Below are 6,359 nucleotides of genomic sequence, written 5' to 3'. Positions count from 1 at the left end.
TGTAAATTTTCCACCCTTGTCTCTTTTTTAGAAATATATGTTAACAAGTTGTTGTCTAATAGAGTAGTTCTATAGGCTTTGTTAGTTCTTAATTAGGTATTAAACATTCCAAAAATCATTAAAAATGTGCATTTGGGGAAAGATAATTTTAACTTTCATCTTCTGGCTATGATGGAGTAACTGTTACAAAATCTGTCTTCCGGGAGATAATTACAAATCAGAACTAAATATAAAACAATCGTCCGTTGAACGAATGCATAAGTCTATAATTTCTAAACAGGAAGGAAAGATAAACCCTAATATTCCCCCATGCTTTCCGAACTACAAAAAAAGGAGTAACTGAAACATAGCAGCACACTCACCCAGATATAAGTTTAAGGAAGCCAAGGTGGCTGAAATTCAATGACAAAGACCATGAAGTTGAACAGGCACACACACACACACACACACACACACACACACACACACCACACACGGGAAGAGAGAGGAAGAAGAAGATAGTCAGTCAGTCAGTCAGTCAGACAGACAGAACATACTGCATATTTATGTCCTTGGGGAAAATGCTGAGTTGAACATCAGAGGGAGAGACTATGTGATACTGACCTAAGAAATACCAGTGAAGAAATGACTAAGTGGAAACATGGCTACAAGATTCTCCTATCTGAAGCAGAACTTGGAAGTATTGTAATTCACAGAACCCTAAATAATACGCACTTACTCAAATTCCTGTGTGGTCAGTCAAGATGCCAAGATTGAATGCTCAGTGGGGATAAACTAGCTGTAAGGAAAGTCTACTATAAACCCTTCCTAACAATATTTAAAATATGCCTTAAAATTGGCTAACCAGAAGAACTGATCATAAAGCAATATACACACACAGTGTAAGTTAATGCAGCCATAAAAATAAAAAAAGAAAGAAAAAATATATACACCAACCCAGCCACAAAATGTTTGATCAAGAACACTGTCTTTTGATGTGCCAAAGTGGGAAATGCCCAGGGGAGGGCCTGCACCTTCTCAGATGAGGAGGGGAGGAGGGATGAGGGGGCTATGTGAGGGGGACACCTCCAGGAGTGGGGCAGCAATTGGGATGTAAAGTGAATAAATAAATAAAATAATGGGAAAAAAGAATGCTGTCTTACCTATAAAAATCTGCTACAGCAAGGGTGTCACAAAGCTTGTGGGAGAAACCAACCAATGTTGGTTTGACTTAAGGCCCACTACATGAGTTGGAATCCATACTCAACACTGACCAAGAACCAGAAACTGGATAATCCACAAACTTAGGGTAAACCCAAATACTACTGATCTTTTAAATAAAAAAAAAAAAAAGTTGTGATAAAACTGACTTCTAATGATATTCTACCATAATCACAAATCAGTGCCTTCTTCAGCTCTAAGCAGAGAAGCTGCCTCCTACAGCAGATGGGAACAAATACAGAGATTGATAGCCAGACATCTTGAAGAGAAAGAGAGAGAGAGAGAGAGATCTTCAAACATTCAGCTCTAGATGGGATGTCTCCACCAAATCCCTCCCCTTAGTGCTTAAGGACCATGGAAGAGAAGACAGAAAACATAAGAGTAATAGAGTTTGGAAGATACCTGGAAGATATGGCTCCCTAAATCAACTGAGCAGTTTATATGACTTCACAGAGACTGGGGCAGCAAGCACAGGGCCTGCACAGGTCTGCACTAGGTCCTCAGTGTGTATACCATGGCTTTCAGTTTAGTGTTATATGAGAGTCTGAGTGTGTGAACGAGTGGGTCTTTGACTCCTGTGCCTTCTCTTGGGCTCTTTTCCTTCTGTTCGTTTGCCTTTTCCAACTTTGATGTGATTATTTTATTTTATTTTATTTTATTTATTCTATTCTATTCTATTTTGTCATGTTTGTTTGTTATCTCTTAGAAGTTTGTTCTTTTCTAATAAGATACTGAGAAGGAATGGCTCCAGATGGGGTGGAAGGTAGGGAGGAACTGAGAGGAATAGAGGGAGCAGAAGCTGTAGTCATGATATATTGTATGAGAAAAGAATCAAGTTTTAATAAAACAGAAAAAAGGAAATCTTAATGTTTTCAGAAAAATGGGTGTAATTGGAAATACTTATGTTAAGCAAAATAAGAAAATAAAGAAAATTATTCTAGGAACTCTCCCATATGTGAATCTAGGTTCAAAATCACATACATACACACACACACACACACACATATATATATATATATATACCAGTATGTGTGTGTGCATGTATGTATGTCTGTATATGTATATATAGATATAGATACTAAATACACAGCATTTAGTGATATAATATACTAAATATAAAATAATTATTAGAATTGAACAAACAGCCCAAGTTTATTATTTACTAGGAGGAAAAACACAAACCCTACTATTTTCCATACTTTCAAAACAATATATTTATTATACACATATATATACATATATTACATATGTGTTCATATGTCTATGCAATATATGTACATAGATATTCATATGTAGAGCATTATTTACATGGCAGGGTTATAAAACCAGAAAGGGATCATGAGAGGAAAGGAAGAAGTCTTAGGAAGAAGTCTTAAGGGAAATAAAGAGGGGAATGGAGTACATGGAATAAAAATTACAGGTTGGGGAGGACGCCGGTCCTATCTCTCCTAGGCGCCCTGCAGAGCCTGGGAGTGCTGCAGCTTCCCTGGCCCGCTGCGCAGCGTCGGCCCCGCAGACATGTCGGGATTCAGCCCGGAACTTATTGACTACCTGGAAGGGAAAATCTCCTTTGAAGAGTTCGAAAGGCGGAGAGAAGAGAGAAAAACCCGAGAGAAGAAAAGTGTTCAGGAAAAAGGAAAATCATCACCCAAAGAAAACCCAGGTGACTCCGAAGTTCCATCGTCGTCAGGAATTGACTCTGCCAAATCCCAGGACAAAGACTCCAATGAAGGAGAAACATCAGATGGAGTGAGTAAGTCAGTTCACAAAGTCTTTGCTTCCATGCTTGGAGAGACTGAAGATGATGAAGAGGAGGAGGAAGAAGAAGAGGAGGAAGAAACAGCAGAGCAACCCACTGCAGGCGATGTATTTGTGTTGGAGATGGTTCTCAACCGTGAAACCAAGAAAATGATGAAAGAGAAGAGGCCTCGGAGTAAACTCCCCAGAGCCCTGAGAGGTCTCATGGGTGAAGCCAACATTCGCTTTGCTCGAGGAGAACATGAAGAAGCCATATTGATGTGCATGGAAATCATAAGACAAGCTCCTTTGGCTTATGAGCCATTCTCTACACTTGCCATGATATACGAGGATCAAGGTGACATGGAGAAATCATTGCAGTTTGAGTTGATTGCTGCACATTTAAATCCCAGTGACACAGAAGAATGGGTTAGGCTGGCAGAAATGTCTCTGGAACAAGATAACATTAAGCAGGCTATTTTTTGCTATACAAAAGCTCTTAAATATGAACCTACTAATGTCCGTTACCTGTGGGAGAGATCAAGCCTTTATGAACAGATGGGTGATCATAAAATGGCCATGGATGGCTATAGGCGCATTTTAAATCTTTTGTCTCCATCTGATGGAGAACGTTTTATGCAGTTGGCTAGAGATATGGCAAAGAGTTACTATGAAGCCAATGACAGCGCTTCAGCTATAAACATAATTGAAGAAGCTTTCTCAAAACATCAAGGCTTAGTCTCCATGGAAGATGTTAACATAGCAGCTGAATTATATATTTCCAACAAGCAGTATGACAAAGCTTTGGAGGTAATTACAGATTTTTCTGGAATTATCCTAGAAAAGGAAACTTTGGAAGAAGGCACCTCAGAAGAGAATAAAGCTGCTGAGACGGTTACCTGCTCTATACCTGACAGCGTGCCAATAGACATCACGGTGAAGCTGATGCTCTGCCTCGTACACCTCAACATCCTTGAGCCCCTCAATCCTCTTCTGACAACACTGGTAGATCAGAATCCTGAAGATATGGGTGACCTCTATCTTGATGTTGCTGAAGCTTTTCTGGATGTTGGTGAATATAATTCTGCCCTTCCCCTGCTCAGTGCCCTGGTTTGCTCTGAAAGATACAACCTCGCAGTGGTTTGGCTTCGGCATGCAGAATGTTTAAAGGCCTTGGGCTACATGGAACGTGCTGCTGAAAGCTACAGTAAAGTGGTTGATCTGGCTCCACTCCATTTGGATGCAAGAATTTCACTTTCCATCCTTCAGCAGCAGCTAGGCCGTCCTGAGAAAGCTCTGGAAGCGCTGGAATCCATGTATGATCCAGACACCTTAGCCCAAGATGCAAATGCTGCACAGCAGGAACTGAAATTACTGCTCCATCGTTCTACTCTATTGTTTTCACAAGGCAAAATGTACGGCTATCTGGATACCTTGCTAACCATGCTCGCTATGCTTTTAAAGGTTGCGATGAATAGAGCCCAAGTTTGTTTGATATCTAGTTCCAAATCTGGAGAAAGACATCTCTACCTTATTAAAGTGTCAAGAGATAAAATATCAGACAACAACGAGCAGGAAACATCAAATTATGATGCAAAAGCAATATTTGCTGTACTCACCAGTGTCTTGCCAAAAGAAGACTGGTGGAACCTTCTCTTAAAGGCCATATATACCTTGAGTGATTTGGCTCGATTTCAAGAAGCTGAATTGCTGGTAGATTCTTCCCTGGAATATTATTCATTTTATGACGACAGACAAAAACGCAAAGAACTAGAATACTTTGGTCTTTCTGCTGCTATTCTGGACAGAAATTTCAGAAAGGCATATGACTATATCAGGGTAATGGTAATGGAAAATGTCAATAAGCCCCAGCTGTGGAATATTTTCAATCAAGTTACCATGCACTCCCAAGATGTAAGACATCATCGCTTCTGTCTCCGTCTGATGCTGAAAAACCCAGATAATCATGCTCTGTGCGTTTTAAATGGACACAATGCATTTGTATCTGGTAGTTTCAAACATGCACTTGGGCAGTATGTCCAAGCCTTCCGTGCCTGTCCCAGTGAGCCGCTCTACAATCTCTGCATAGGCCTCACCTTTATTCACATGGCATCTCAGAAGTATGTGCTGAAGAGACATGCTCTGACTGTGCAGGGCTTTTCCTTCCTTAATCGATACCTCAGCATCCGTGGACCTTGCCAGGAATCTTTCTACAATTTGGGCCGTGGCCTTCATCAGCTGGGGCTGACACACCTTGCAATCCACTATTACCAGAAGGCTCTGGCACTCCCTCCACTCATGGTCGAGGGTATAGAAGTTGACCAGTTAGATTTACGAAGAGATATTGCCTACAACATGTCTCTCATTTATCAGAGCAGTGGGAACACTGCAATGGCTCAAAAGCTTTTGTATACCTACTGTGTCATATAAGCAGTATAATTTATAAGACGATGTATGGACCAGTATCTTCTATTGGGACCTCATTGTTCTTGATGATAAAAATGGTACTGTCATCACTGCTTGCTACCATTACAACTGCTTTGAAGCAGGGGATGTAGCTCAGCTGTAGACTGCCTGCTTGCTTCATATGTACAAGGCCCCAGATTCAAGCCTTTGGAAAATTGAAACACAGCTTTTACTCTGGAATATATGCAAAGTTGCTATTCCTATGAGAATGTACATAATATTCTTTGTTGTTAGCATTCTACAATAAAATTATTCCAAACACTGAAAAAAAAATTACAGGTTGGGACTCACTGAAAAAGAGTGAGAAGCACTGAGAGGACAAAGGCATATTTAGGAGGGCAAGCAACAAGAAAATGAATGAGCACAAATCATAATCATTCACACATTCAATATTCAAATATACATTGTGCTTGAGATAAGTCTAGCTAGGCAACAGTATAAATGGGGCTGAGAGGAAAATAGGCTGTAGGCATTGCCTGTGTGGTTGGTAAATATTAATGAATTAAATATTCAATAAAAGTCAATGGTGACTACCACAACTTGTGAGAAGATATATTCAATGTAACAGAACCAATGCAGTCTAAAAGCAGTTATGAGAGATCTATGAGGGGCTTACTGTGTGTTAGGACGGCTTGCATGATCAGAGGCTTCAGAACCTCACAATAGCATCTGCTATCTGGAGAGCCACGGAACGAAGAAGAAGTCGAGAACCTCAGAGCAAGAGAGAGAGATGATGCAACCCCAGTCCTATGCTAAGATTTAGAAGCTTCCTGGAGAGCTGCTGGTGTGAATCCACACTCAAAAGTGGAACTATCTGGATCCCAATGTTTGTAGACAATATCAACACACCCACTCAAGGAGAAAGGAGCTGGTGAGGCCCTAGGAGCACCCCATCTTCCACTTCATGTCCCACTCTAGCCTCCAGCCAACATGTTGGTAAATGTTGCCAACATTTT

The 6,359-nt window shown here is 40.5% G+C and overlaps 1 pseudogene; it reads left to right on the top strand.

Annotated features, from left to right (window-relative positions):
- The first annotated feature begins 2,638 nt into the window (after positions 1 to 2,638).
- LOC147006128 (general transcription factor 3C polypeptide 3 pseudogene) lies at positions 2,639 to 5,664 on the top strand (annotated as a pseudogene).
- Positions 5,665 to 6,359: the final 695 nt, after the last annotated feature.

Source organism: Mus caroli, unplaced genomic scaffold (assembly GCF_978045245.1).
Source record: "Mus caroli unplaced genomic scaffold, Mus_caroli_1 scaffold_1, whole genome shotgun sequence".
Lineage (NCBI taxonomy): Eukaryota > Metazoa > Chordata > Mammalia > Rodentia > Muridae > Mus > Mus caroli.
This window is presented reverse-complemented; position numbering and strand designations above follow the sequence as displayed.